Here is a 15,013-nt window from a genome sequence, read left to right as displayed (position 1 = left end):
ACTCTGTAGACCAACTTGGCCTCAAATACAAAGATCCGCCTGCCCCTACCTCCTGAGTGCTGGGGTTAAAGGCACGTCCCACCACTGCCTAGCTATAACTAACTTCTTATGCTCCTGTAACCCCACCTATTTTGCCCCTCAAATCCCCCATTTGGAAACCCCTAATCCTGAGTTATAAAAATCTTGTCTTCCTCACATCAATGCTGACCTCTCAAACCTTACCTTAGGTGCAGCCGGTGTACAGGAATAAAAAAGCTTGCGGTAATCAATTGCTTGCTTTAATTTGGCCATGAATTTGAATCACTGGTCTTTCTCCCATCTTTGGGATTAGGCCCGGCTGAGCAGGACCATACCAGTCTCATCCATCCTTGCGGGGGGGGGGGGACCTTACTTCTGAGTAACTTCTGAGTAACTTCTGAGTAAGCCCCCCGCAAGGGAAGATCCTCACTCAAGTCTTGGGATGACACGACCCCTGAAGAACTCATGAGAGACTGTCCTTGCTGCAGTTGCACGAGGTTTATTGACAGGAGCCAGCGCGCTGGGGCCGAGACTAATATCCCACGTAGGGGTAGAGGAGTTTCGACCCCGAATGGCTGGGAATAGAGGTTTTTAAAGGAAGAAACCTCAACCCAAAATACCAAGAATACCAGTTGAGGGAAGAAATCCCAAGGCAAAATACCAAGAATACCAGTGAAGGGTCCTGAGGGAAATCACTAGGGGGAACTCCCTATTTCTTAAGATTGTTTGTAACATTCTAATCTAACTTTTTATGGCTAGTCTTTTCCTGGAACAGAGTTGCTGAACCAGCTAGCCACCCTATATCCTAGGCCTTATTTTGTCTGCTGAGGGGATCTTCTATATCCTGGCCTTTCACTTCAAACTGAAGCTCAGATGAAGTTAGTTTGCATCATTTCTCTTAGAAACCAGATAGAGGTGGAAACTGCTTACAGGTGGGAAAGTACCTGCGAGCTGTTGTTGAAAACTCATTCATTCACTCAGTCATTCAAGGTTTTTCCCCTTGAGAAAGGGACTCGTGATTGTGTGGTCTTGGCTGGCCTTGAACTTTGGCTTTTCTGTTTTGAGAAAGTTTTAAATAATAACACTTGTTTTAAATAATGCAGATTCTTTTTAGGGTCAATAGAGAAACACTGAGACCGGATTTCAGGTGAAATACCCTCTAGTTACCCAGGTCACCCACAAAGGAGAACTGGACTGTAGATGACAGTAATGCTCATCTTGAAGGAATTTCCTTTTACAGACAGTAGTGGGGGAACATTTCTGACTGCAGAGATAAGGCATTATAGCGATTGAGGAACAAGCCTGAGGGTTTTTGCCAGCTCTTTCTGGCTTTCAAAGGAAGATAAAATGCTGAGCAGTAAATCAGGTTGCTTTGGAACCAGGCAGCCAGAAGCAGATCCGGTTTTCCTGACCTCCCAGTGATAATGGTCTCAGCAGGGAACCTAATTGGGTGGGGTAGGGGGGAGCAGCTAGGGGATGTGACTAATCCCAAAACCAGTCCAGTGCTGTGATCTCACCCCTCAAGTCCAAGTTGGTCTCAGCTTCCTAAATGCTGGGATTACAAACATGAGCCACCACACTCAGATTCAGCCTTCAGAACTTTTATTTTTGCTTTTTGTTTTCAAGACAGTATTTCTCTGTGTAGTCCTGCCTGTCCTGGAACTCGCTCTGTAGATCAAGCTGTCAGTAGAGATCACAGATTTCTGATTCTCTCGAAAAAGAATACACATTTATCCTGTAAGACCCCCGGAAGCTCAGGCCCCCAGGATCTCAGCCCAGGACGGCGGTCACCCCAATCACCATACGGAGGCGGAAACTTGATGCAAACTGAATGAGGCTTTATTTTTGTTTAACGAGCTAACCCCATGTTAGCTCAGGTCTTTCATCCACCCACCATGGTGGATAGCTACAAAGACAGCTCGAAGCGTCTGCATAGAGATCTTATAGGGCAGCATAAGGGGAGTGTCTAGGGGTACACACAGGCTCACCATTGGTGTGCCTCCAGGCTTGGAGGGCTTGCCCTGTGTTGATTGGTCAACTGGTTGTTATGGCCCATAGGCCCTTCCAGGGTGGTTGCTATGCTGTGTGTCATTGCTGTGCACTTGTCCGTAAAGCACACCCAGAGCATAGCACCAGCAGCTAACTTCTGATTGGTTCCTTTCCACGAGGCAGGCAATTAACCTCCTAGTGACTAAGACAAGGCCAGACAAGCATGTGTTTGGCTGTTATGGCTGCCAAAATGGGGAGCTGGTCCCTTCAATCCAACCACAGTGGGGCTAGGTTTTCTTCTTCACTAAGACTTCCATCTTTGGCTGGGCGTTGGTGGCACAGGCCTTTAATCCCAGCACTCAGGAGGCAGAGGCAGCCAGATCTCTGAGTTCGAGGCTAGCCTGGTCTACAGAGCGAGTGCCAGGATAGGCTCCAAAGCTACACAGAGAAACACTGTCTTGAAAAACCAAAATAATAAAAAAAAAAGACTTCCATCTTTGAATTCTTCCTTTTTTAGAAATAATTTTGATGACTTAAGTTTTATTATTTATTTTTTATTTGTTGAGAGGGAGTCTCACTATATAGCTCTGCCTGGCCTTGAGTTCACAAAGTAGACCAGGCTGGCCTCAAACTCATAGCAATCCTCCTGGCTCTGCCTCCCAAGAACTGGGATGCCCCAACATGCCTGGTCTGATTATAAAAATTGCTAGTTTTTATGTGTGTGTGCGCACATGTGTATGATCACGGAGGTCTGTGTAAGAATAAATGTGTTGAAATCTAGTAATGAGTCTATCATGTGGGATTGAACTCAGGTTGTTTGATTTGGAAGCAAGCACTTTTCACCCCTAAATCATCTTGCCAGTCTTTGTTTCCTTTAGTTTTAGATTTATTTTTATTTATGAGTGTGCTCGTGTGTCTGTGTGAAGAGTATGCTGTAAATGTGCTGTTCCACAGTAGCCAAAAGAGGGCATGGGATTCTCTGGAGCTAGAGTGGTGGGAGTTGCCTGACATAGGTGCTAGGAACTGAACTTGGGTCCTCTGGAAGAGTAGTGGACGCAGCTGATAAAGGCCCAATCAGACCAATAACTACCAGTAAGGTTAAGGCTACCCCTAGCCGTTTAACCAATGATACTCATGTGACCACTGAAGTAGAATCTAGAGCATTTACAAGAACACAGCTGCAGCCAATAAGACAAGATTTTGCACACAAAGAGGAGAGAAGCCTGCTTATGGGAAAAGGGAGCTGACACAGTTATGTTAACCACAAAAGAAATGAAGTGAGTCAATGGGACTTGGGGAAATCCCCACATAATTTGTTTGTATTTGTTTGTTTTTCGAGTCAGGGTTTCTCTATGTAGCTTTCGAGCCTGTCCTGGAATTTGAGTTCAATCCCACATGATAGACTCATTACTAGATTTCAACACATTTACTCTTACACAGACCTCCATGAGCACACACATGTGTGCACACACACATAAATAAAAACTAGCAATTTGAAGAATTGAAGGATCAAAAATTGGTGAAGGTTGGAAAGACTTGGGCTCTAAATGGAAGAGAGAGGGGGAGCTTCTGATGGCTGGGAATGCCATGGCTGGCGCCTGAGCCCTGCTCTCAGAGAAGCAGAGGTGACTGCCCACCACTCCTGTTAACATTCCTTTGCTAATTGCTGGTTGTAAAGGTGCCCTGATGGTTGTAAAGATTCCCCAGCCCAGGAGATAATTGACAGACCCTGTAACCCCCCCCAACCCCATGCCCTGTCTTATCTCAGTCAAATGTATCTCCCTTAAAATGTATAGTGACTAACTCTGTTCTATGTATGACCTTAAGTAACCATAGAAACTCTGTAATTTGTGGCCTTCAACTAAAGGACCCCAGCCTAAGATGTTTTCTTTGCAGATTGCAGTCAGCCACCTGAAACAAGCCAATCAGAACTGTTACCCTCACTCACCCCAGACCCTATCCCATTTGCAGTTTTTGCCTTTAAGAAGCCCCTAGCCCTCAGCTCGGGGTCCAACTCCTCTGCTCCTGTGTGAGTAACAAGTTGGGCCCCAGTGCCGGTAACTGAATAATATAGCCTCTTGCTGTTTGCATCAAGTTCTTGTCTCTGCCTGGTGACTACCACTCCTGAGTATTCACCCCAGGGTCCCACCCCGTGGGGGTCTTTCAGAATCAGACCTGTAAACTAGGCTGGCCTTGAACTCACAGAGATCCATCTGCCTCTGCCTCTGCCTCCCAAGTGCTGGGATTAAAGATATGAACCACCACTGCTCGGCAATCCCCACATAATTTGAAGGCCTGGAACGAACCTTAGATATAGCTAGAGGGGAAATCCACTCTATTGGATTGGATAACAGCTGCATGGAGGCAGGCTTTCCTCATACTTGATCTAACTCAATTTGAGGCAAAAGGACAATGGGAAAATGTGAAAGAAGCAGTTGAACTACCTTACTTTATTCTAATAGTAGTTTGAATGTAATTGGCCCCCATAAGCTTATAGGGAGTGGCACTATTAGGAAGTGTGGCCTTGCTGAAGGAAGTGTGTCACTGTGAGAGTGGGCTTTGAGGTCTTTTTAGCTTAAGCTTCACTCACTGTTAGAGCCCATTTCCTGTTGCCTTCTGATCAAGATGTAACCAACACCATGTCTGCCTGCACGCCGCCATACTCCCAGCTACCATGTTCCCCACCATGATGATAATGGACTAAACCTCTTGAAACTGTGAGCCACCACCTCAACTGTTTTCCTTTATAAGAGTTGCCGAGGCAAGTGGATCTCTGTGAGTTGGAGGTCAGCCTGGTCTACAGAGCAAGTTCCAGGACAACCTCCAAAGCAATATAGAGAAACCCTGTCTCTAAAAACAACAACAAAACAAAAACAAACAAACAAAAAGAGTTGACGTGGTCAGGAATAGAAAGCCTAACTAAGACACAGCCCAACACCACAGGTGACACCACTGCTCCCCAGCATGAGGAAAATTCTAATTAAAGACAGAATAACATTGAAATCAACTCTGGCCAATTGCCAAACTGGAGAAGCCATCTACTACTTCCAGCAGACTAGAAAACTGGAGACAGAAAAGAGAGTAACCCTCTGGTCTAAAGAACCAAACCAGCACTATGGAAAAGCTCACCTAAAAGGTAGCCCTTATCAGGCAAAGGCCAGGCAAGACCACCACCCATACCCAACCCTCCATTCTTTCAAAAAACCAGGGATAGATTAGGAAGATGAGATCAGATACCAATAAGACAGCTCCAAGGAGAATTCAGAAACAAATTTCTAGGCAGACCAAAGAATGGATGGAATTGACAACCCCAGAATCAAGGAAGGACCCTGGACCTTTCATGCAGATCCCAGCAAAGATAAGGAGAATGGTCCAACAAATAAATTGGCTGATAGATACAAGGAGTAAGGCGAAAGCTTGAAACCTCTACTCACCCCTGCCAAACCACTACAATTATGTAATTATTAAAGGAGTAGCAGAAAAACTATTAAAGCAATAATAGAATATGTAGAATTATTAGTTTATAACTTACCTTTAAAAATTCCCACAATATTTACACCAGCACCCAACTGTGTGTTGAGGAGGAATGTCATACTCAAATTATTTACCCAATGGCATCACATTAAAAGACTTAAGCCAGGCTGGGTGGTGGTGGTGCATGTTTTTAATCCCAATACTCTTGAGGCAGAGGCAGGTGGATCTCTGTGAATTTGAGGCCAACCTGGTCTACAGAGTGAGTTCCAGGAGAAACTATAGAGAAACCCTGTCTCGAAAAAAAAAAAAACAAAAGAATAAATGAATAAATAGGGGGGCTGTACTTCTCTTCCAGAGGACCTGAGTTCAATTCCCAGCACCCGTGTCAGATAGCTCACAACCTGTAACTCCAGCTTCATAGAATCTGAGGCCTCTGGCCTCCTTAAACACCTGCACCCATGTGAATATCCCTCAACCCACATATACATATAATTTAAAAATAAATACATAATTTGGGGGGGTGGTTTCGAGACAGGCTTTCCTCTGTATAATAGCACTAGCTGTTCTGGAACTTGAGCTGTAGACCAGGCTGGCCTCGAACTCACAGAGATCCACCTTCGTCTGCCTCCTAAGTGCTGGGATTAAAGGCATGGTGTCGGAATCCGCTCCAACGAGTCAGCTGAGTTACCTGAGTAGGGGCGTGTGGATTGAGAAATCGCAGATAAAGAAACAGAAACACAAGATAGATTCTGGAGGACTGCCCGGTCCATGCCTGTCAGCACACCAGACAGCCCCAAGTTTAATTTAGACCCTGCTTATATACAGACTAGAGGCAAAGCAGAACAAAGAGCAGCATAATCAGTTAACCAGCTCCCTGCACTGTCCTTGAGTCAAGGAGCAGCCAGGTTCACTATCTAAAATGTGGGTCCTTCTAGCAGTAAGCAGCTACATTATCTGTGTGCCTACTGCTGGCATCAGTAGCTCATTGGACAGATAATATACTCTATCCCATAGGCTTAATCAGAACTTTCTCATGGCTCTCAAGGAGACTAGAACAAGCAAGCTTGAACTCTAATGTCTTATAAGTCAGAATAGACTTCAGGTGGAAACTGAGTCACTTGTGGGCTCCCATAGCATGACCCACCACTGCCCAACCAAAGAGGAGGCTTTTGAGACAGCCTGTAAGCTCATCTCTGAGCATGCAACCTGAACAACATTGAATTAGATGACACCCTAATTATGAATACCATATTTATTAGGGAATATGACAATACGACTCTTCATAAAGCAAAAGGGAGTCCACCAGCATTTGCCTGTTGGCTTCTCTTGCAAGTGTTTCCCATACATGGAGAATAAATACTCATTCTTTGAAAAACAAATCTGGACATTTTATGAGACATGGAGAACCCTACACTCCGTCATTGCCAATCACCCTGTGATCATAAGGGAGCCCATTTTAATGATGGACCGGATCCACTTGAAGGCAGAACATCCTTCAAAGGCTCAGCCATGAAAAGAAAGGTATTACAGTGGAACTGGTACCTATCTGAATTCCTTTGTGACCAGGAAGTGATAGCAAAGGGATCTGTGCCTTCCCACACGATTGCCTATAATTCCCCATCCCTAAACCACTCACTCCAATGGAATGGTCATGACATTTGTTTGGCTAATGCATGGTTCACTGATGGCTCATCAAAACTGATGGAACTAAAATCAAATGGAAAGCGGCAGCCTGTAGACCGGGGGATGGAATGGCTATTACTGAGGAAGGAACCACTAAATCAGCTCAACACACTGAAGTGATAACAGCACTACTGGCTATTAGACAAACAGCTAAGGAAAGCAAAAGGAAAATAATCTATCTATATCTTCTCCAATTCATAGTGAGTGTGCAATGGTGGCAAAACTTAGCAAAGACATCAACATTTATGTAGCCCATGTGGATCCCCACACAGACAAGACAGAGAAGACATCTTAACATAATGGAACGGTGGACAAACTGGCATCATGGTCAAGTAAGACTAGAATAGTACAACTTGCTAGATGACAAACAGTACAAACAAGCAAGGACGGTAGATCACACAGTTGGCAACTAAAAACTAAGGGGAAATGGAGAAGCAAACTGAATCAGGACAATCTGTGAGAATAATTATTAAAAGGAGCACAGGTTCTAGGATTAAGACATTGGGACACACAGGTATACACACTGTTTCAATAGTTTGATAAAAGGAGCCTCAATGTATCCTGGCAGACCTGGAAACAGGCCACTAGAGACTGCCACCTTTGTTCAACACTTAAAACCAGATTGAGACATCAAGTACCAGCTGGAACATGGTATCCTAAACAATTTAATTAAAAACTACAAATAGATTTAATTGGATTCTTGAATACTCACAGGGACCTGTGTAACGATAAATCTTTCCACCAAAGCCGCCTGAGCCCTGCCACCACGTGGGTGCTTTCCACCAAGCCACCCAAGTTCCGCCCGCTGCATTAGGACCCCAAATAACACAGAGAGATTTATATTGGTTTCAAATGCTGCTTGGCCAATGACTAGGATTCCTTATATGCTTGCTCTGTCTTAAGTATCAACCATAGCCATAATCTATATATTTATAAGGACTTATCTGATTGAGGATGCCGGCGGCATGCATCCTCTCTTGTCAGGCTCACGTGGCGGTTCCAGAGAAGAGAGCAGGAGGAAGAGCAAGAGAATGATGTCCTTCTTGTCCCTGCTTATATTCTGAGTCTGCCTGCTATGTCACTTCCTGCCTGGATCTCTTTACTACATTTCCCAGAATCCTCCTTGACTCCTAGTTCTGCCTAACTTACTTCCCTATTGGCCAAACAGTGCTTTATTCATCATCCAATAAGATAAACATACACAGAAGTACGTCCCCCATCAGACCTGTATACCTGTACCTTTAAAGATGTAAGCATAGGGCCTGGACTAGCCAAAGAAAGTCATAGACCAGACCAGTTGGCAACATTATATATCCTCTGGTGTTAGATAGCCAGATACAGGTGCCCAATAAATATTGAGTCAGATCAAGGAACTTTACTGGATCTGAAGTCCAGAAGTGGTCCCAGACTCTGGACATACAATGAGAATTCCATCTAGCTAACAACCCAACTGCAGCTGGCAATATAGAATGATGGAATGGATTGCTCAAAACTAAGTTATTACAACTCAAGGATACCCGTTAGGGAAGGTTATTGCAATTGCATGCTATGAGTTAAATACTAGACCAAGATTGAATTGAGCTTCTCCCTTAGAAGAAGCTATTAAATTAGACTTAGAACAACCACCAGCTGTTTCCAGACCACACAGAATAATTCCCTGTAAGTGTGTTTACAGGGACAGAAATACTCAAGACTTAAAGGAGACAGAAGTCCTGGCACCCAGAAGAGACAATGCAGTCTAAACCACAGATGAGAAGGAAAATCAGAACCTTAGAGAATTAGATGATCTACAAGTATAATGTGCCTAGGACCTAATCTAATATCTTGGACTTGTTCTTTCATAAGGATAGTAATTGTTTTAGGATTAATTTACTCAGCACTGATGCTAACTGGGCATTATACCTTCTGCTTGGACAGAGATGGAAATAGCACATGGCAAGGTAAAGCCATAACAAAGAAACTTTAGTAGGAAATAAAAGAGAACACACGATGGAGCAACACTATGGCATAAATATGCTGGGCCATGGCACCCAGGACATTGCTTCTGGGACTCCTCCTGTTGAATTCTATAAGTTTAACATTACCCAACTAGTTAAGCTCTTGTCCACTTCACCATCACCAACACCATTGAACTCATCGGAATTAGTGACATGATCACCTTTGTCAAAAACCACATCTACAGCAACAGGGACAACGAATGAAGCTATGGTGGAGGCAACCACCATACCAACAGCTACAGAACAAGTAAACCAAGAATCAAGTATGATATCGGTGACTTACCCTACTACACCTTGGATGGATTCCTAGCGGCATACTGGGATCATGAACACTTCATCTTAAACCTCATGTACACCAGGAATCCATTCTATGCTCAACAGGCTCCTTGTGAAGCTATTGAGAATACAGATTGGTGCAGCCATTGTGAGGATAATGCCCACTTTGCACTGATTTTGAGAGACATAGTCAGCAATGACCAAGAGGAAGCAGAAAACAACAATTTTAAGGAAAGAAATCCACTGAAATTGAAACACAGATTTGGGGAAATAACACAGTTGCATTAGCCATTTACAACTTCCACTGGGGAGAAATACCTCTTAAATCATCTTTCCATCTTATGGTGAAGAATAGGGGGAGAAAAAGACAAGATACCAGACAGAGAAGACTCCATATTTGACTGAGAAATAGCAGCAAACACCAAATTTCTCTCAGCATTCTTCACCCCATATGTATGGCAGATGAACCCCATTTGGCTACCAATACAATAAAGCTACCCGGATCGAAAATGAAAACTATATGATTACATCAACCCAAGAGTGAGCATGATACAATTTACAACCAGAGGATGCCCTAGATCCTATGACTCCTTTGTGCCAAAGTATTATGTCAAAAAGTCAGACCACAGAAACTTACACTGGTGGAAAAGTGCAGGTATGGATCTTTCCAAACTGGAACCCTGGAAAGATACACGCCCAGGACTTCCCTGCTATTTCTACATGATGTTTCAAGGAATGGGGAACTGGAGAGTTTTCATGGTCCATAAGCCCACACTCAATATAGCACATGCAGGAACTCCACATGGGGGACCTCAATTTGATGAGGTATATGCCTTCCCTGTAATGTGGAAATCTTGTGGAATCAAAGAAGGGGCAGCCTAACTGGGCATCATTGATAGAGGAAGTTGATAGAGGAAGAATGGACGAGAACAACAAATTCTTCACAGTCCACTATAAGGCAGCATTTGTCACCCCCTGCTTCCCCACCAATGGTTACCGGTGAGCCCATGATAATACCCGACCTCAGCCTGCCTGCAAGACTTATAATTGCACCTAGGATCCAAAAGATCTCACTTACCTTCAACCTCCAGTCATGGCTCCCACCTGAAGAACTCTGCTCTGAGCCTGAATTTAGGAGAATAGCGGTCTTCTACTCCTTGGGAAAGAGGTTTGCTGCAAGAAAGCCTTTGCAGTTGATGCTGTTGGTTGGCTCCTTTCTCAGAGCTGCCAGAGCATCTTCTCTTCTTTCATACACCAATGCAAATGTTACAGACATAAATCTTACTGAACAACAAACACTGGCTATTACCTTGTCTGATGGGTTAACTACAACTCACAAATTCCAAGCCTTCATTTGGAACTAAATGTATTAAAGCAATTGTTGGTGGATACTAACAATATACAGCTGAAAATTTGAAGGGACTAGCTGTAGCCAACCAGATCTCTCAGAATTTCCTGCTACAACTTATTCAGAGAGACAGACAGAGAGAACAATGTATCCAAGCAAGACTGGCTTTTCAAAGAGTAGATACAGACTTGTCTCAGCTCTTTTCTATTGGGTTTGGAACAGAAACAGCAGTCTACAAGACTCTACTAGAACCAAGGCAAACCTCTTGATGTAAGCATGCATTCTGCAACATACATTTACTCTTAGTCTATGCAGACAATGTGGGACCTGGTTATCACACACACCCATTGTCTAGGAAACTTGGGCATGGATTGTTATACCCACTGATTCTTTCCTATGGACTAGTTGGACTAATACAGAGGACTTCTGCTCACTTGGGGCCAAGTACCTTTGTGGCCACCCACCCTCTGTCCAGTGAGCTCCAAATATCAGAACTGACCCCTTCTGACCAACTCACAGACCATGGCAATGGAGTCCTCACTGCCTGCTCCATGAAAGCCTTCAACCTCACAGCTGACATCTGTAACATCCCCATGGACATCCTGGACTCCACTTTTTATTCTGTAGCACCTGATTGTGGGGCTATATACAATGCTAATAGAGTTATATAGCACATTTCTTAGGACAGGTAAACATGTCCAAGCTATCTAACCTAACCTTTAAACAGCGACACACTTTTGACTCAGGTATATATATATATATATATATATATATATATATGTATGTATGTATCACAATACATACAATATAAGAGCACAAAGACGACTCACTAGGAAAGGCCAGGAAAGCCATTATTGACATTTCCATTGTTAGCTCCTTTAGCATACCACAATTACAGTCAATGGAGATTACTAGGAATATTAAGACCCTGGGAGGACAGACAGACAGAGTCCAACATTTATCAGCTGCACTCAAAGCAGACACTATTTGATGGGGGATGTCCTCCTGTATATATGTTTCTCTTTTTGGTTGATGAATAAAACACTGTTTGGCCAATAGAGGCAGGAAGATAGGTGGGACTAGGAGATGAGGAGAATTCTGGGAAAGGTAGACAGAGAGACATGAAAAAGAGAGGCCATGTAGAGATCAGGAAGACAGGACGTGCCAGGTGTTCTCTGGTAAGAAGGCAATGTATAAATACGTAGATTAGTAGTTATGGGTTAATAATTAAGACAGAGATAGCCAATAAGAAGCCCTAGCCATTGGCCAACAATTTTATAACTAATATAGCATCTGTGTATTTATTTGGGGCTGACCAGGCAGCACAAGAAATCTCCAGCAACAACAATTGTCTACACCCATAAAGTTATCAAGCTTAAAAAATGCTCTTTATTTGATGTGATGTGATTGGTAGGATGCCTCGATTTGACTATTCTTGTGTTCTCACGTGGAACTTACTCCATCTGGTAAACAAGAGCTTTTGGCTTTCTGTATACATTATATTGGCCCTTTGGGCATGTAAATTCCTTATGATTATTTTAGGCTTGTTAAATAAACTTCATTTCAGGAAGAACTATGACAACGAGCTCCAGAGACTATTGCACCGGAAGGAACAAACTAGCTATGTATGATTCCAGCTGACACATCTGTGCAAACCATGATCGGAGAAACTTCTTCAGGAGATGTTTAGTCTCTATGGTGACACTAGGAATATTGTATTTCACATTCTTGGTTCTACCCCACCAAATAAATGCCATTGTTTTTCAGAAGAGACAATCTGTATAATTGGTCTCAGACCCAAGACAGATGCCTCCAGAGACTTACCAGACTTCCTGATATTCTATGCCCACCACTTGCTTTTCCATAAACTGAAAAGCAACACTGGAAGCTAATTATGAACCTCACTGCCTCTTAGTTGCTCTTTTCATGAATAAAAGAAGAAATACGTGGCACACAGCCATGACCCACATGTTCCTACTTGACCCTGATCAAGTTAGGATGATGCTCTACTATGACTGGCTCATCCCAGAGTCCTACAGTGCTAACCCTACTATGCACCCTTTACTATACAACATTTCTGATTGAAAGTGATTGCACTACCTTTTATTTCTGAATATGTTTTTCAGCTCGGCACATAGCAAACTTGGAGGAAGTACAAATTTTGGAAGATACACCTATGCTATAGGGATTACTACAATGTCCTGTGATGTGCCACTGGGCACTTGTGTCACCATATTTTGACCATTTTCTCAACAGTTGTATGTTTCATTGCCTAAGATTCATCTAATATTTATTTGTCTCTCAGTGACTAGGATGTTCACTGTACGTAATGCAGGGCTCTGCACATCTGGGAAGATGCCACTTTGATCTGCCCAGCAGTGCAAGAGTCTCCCCCAGAATCCTGACCCTCCAATTGGAGACTTCTGTTATAGACCTGACCTTCAACTAAGATACATCACAAAGGTGAGCATCGGTGGACAGATAGGCTTAGGACTGTAGTCAGGAATTTAGAGTGTGAACCTTGTGTGATGACCCTCAGCATAATAAAATATAACTTTTGTTGTACCAGCTACATGTATCTACCTTCTTGCTTGTGAAAAGTAGCAAATGCTCTTGCCTAAGCCATCTCTCTAGCTCTGTTTTGTTCTTCTGAGATAGAGTTTTATGTGATCCAGGCTGGACTGAAATCCACTATGTAGCCCAGGATGGCCTTTAATTTCTTATTCTCTGCCTCCATTCCTCAGGTGCTGAGTTTAAAGGCATTCACCACTGCCAGGGTGGTAGGGTGGGGAGGTGGGGGGTAGTAGTGGCACACAACTTTAATCCCAGCATTCGGGAGGCAGAGGCAGGTGGATCTGTGAGTTTGAGGCCAGCACGGTCTACAAAGCAAGTTCCAGTGCTGTTACATAAAGAAACCTGTCTCAAACCTGTCAAAAACAAAACAAACAAACCAAAGATGTGTACCTCCATACCTGTTTCCTGTTTTATATGGGGCTGGGGACTGGACCCGGGACTCAGCCTGCTAGGAGAGCTCTCTGCTCTGGGACCCATCCCTATTGCAGGGTGAAACATTTTTGAAGTGTTTCCAAATGGCTTGTTTTTCCCTCCCTCTGCCTCGTGTGCAGGAGCACTTCCTCCTTGGTGAGAACTGTTTGGCTCTTGTAGATCAGACTCCTGAGAATATGCCTCCCCCCAACTAGAGATCTTACCTAACTTCCTTTTCTCTTCTGCAGTGCAGAGAGCTGGAACTCAGTGCTTCACCTTTGCTCCTGCTAAGCAAGCTCCACCAGCAAAGGCTCTGACTTCAGCCCTTGGATCTTTTCAAAACTGGTTCACTTCCTTCTCTGCCTCAGAGAAACCTTCCCCAGGTCCCCATGTGAGTACAAATGTAACTCTGGACCATTCCCACAACCAAGGTTTCAGCACCTCTACACCAGTTCTCTTCCGGTTCCTCTCAGTTCCCAGTGTCTCTCAGAAAGTGTCCATTCTGGTCCTCTTGTTCACCCTGGAGAAACTTGGGCAGGTGAGGGGTTTATTCCAGGAGGAGGCATCACCTGCCCTCAGACCCGCATGCTTCCAGGCTTGCTAAGATGGTATCACCTCTAGGCCTTCCCAGGCCTCCCAAAGCCTGTTCACTGGTAAACTTTAACCACTCACCCTCTGGGTGTTAGATTACAGACCCTGTGGCTGCCTATGCACACACACCCCCACCCCCACCCGCAGCTCTCTAGTAAAGGAGAAAATTGTTAAGTCAGCTATTGTGGCCTCAAAGTCTACTTCCCAACCCTTTTCCACCTTCAACCAAGGCCCAAGGCAATCTTGAATTATAAGTTGACTTTAGCTAGTGCCTTTCTGCCTGGTGACTCCTGGCATTGTAACAGGCATGGCAGCTATGCAGCCTTCCCAAAGGGACACTTCAGCAATCAGACTATTGAAACAGTGAACCCCAAGGAACTAATTCCTTCCAGGAAACTTGTGCTGGGAGAGGGGAAAGTCTCAAACCAGGGTCAGCAACAGAAGAAACTTTTTCCAAGAAAGAGTCACCACTTGTTGGTGTAGTGACTCACCATACTAAGGAGACAAGAATGGTCAGCAGTAGGCGGGACCACACCTTGACTGACAATTGCTGAGATAGGCTTGACTCTAGTTTTTACTTAAACCTCAACTTCACCTCAGGGGACATGGTGCATGGATAACTGCATCTCTTTAAAATAATAATAAAAAACCC

Source organism: Cricetulus griseus, chromosome 2 (assembly GCF_003668045.3).
Source record: "Cricetulus griseus strain 17A/GY chromosome 2, alternate assembly CriGri-PICRH-1.0, whole genome shotgun sequence".
Lineage (NCBI taxonomy): Eukaryota > Metazoa > Chordata > Mammalia > Rodentia > Cricetidae > Cricetulus > Cricetulus griseus.
This window is presented reverse-complemented; position numbering follows the sequence as displayed.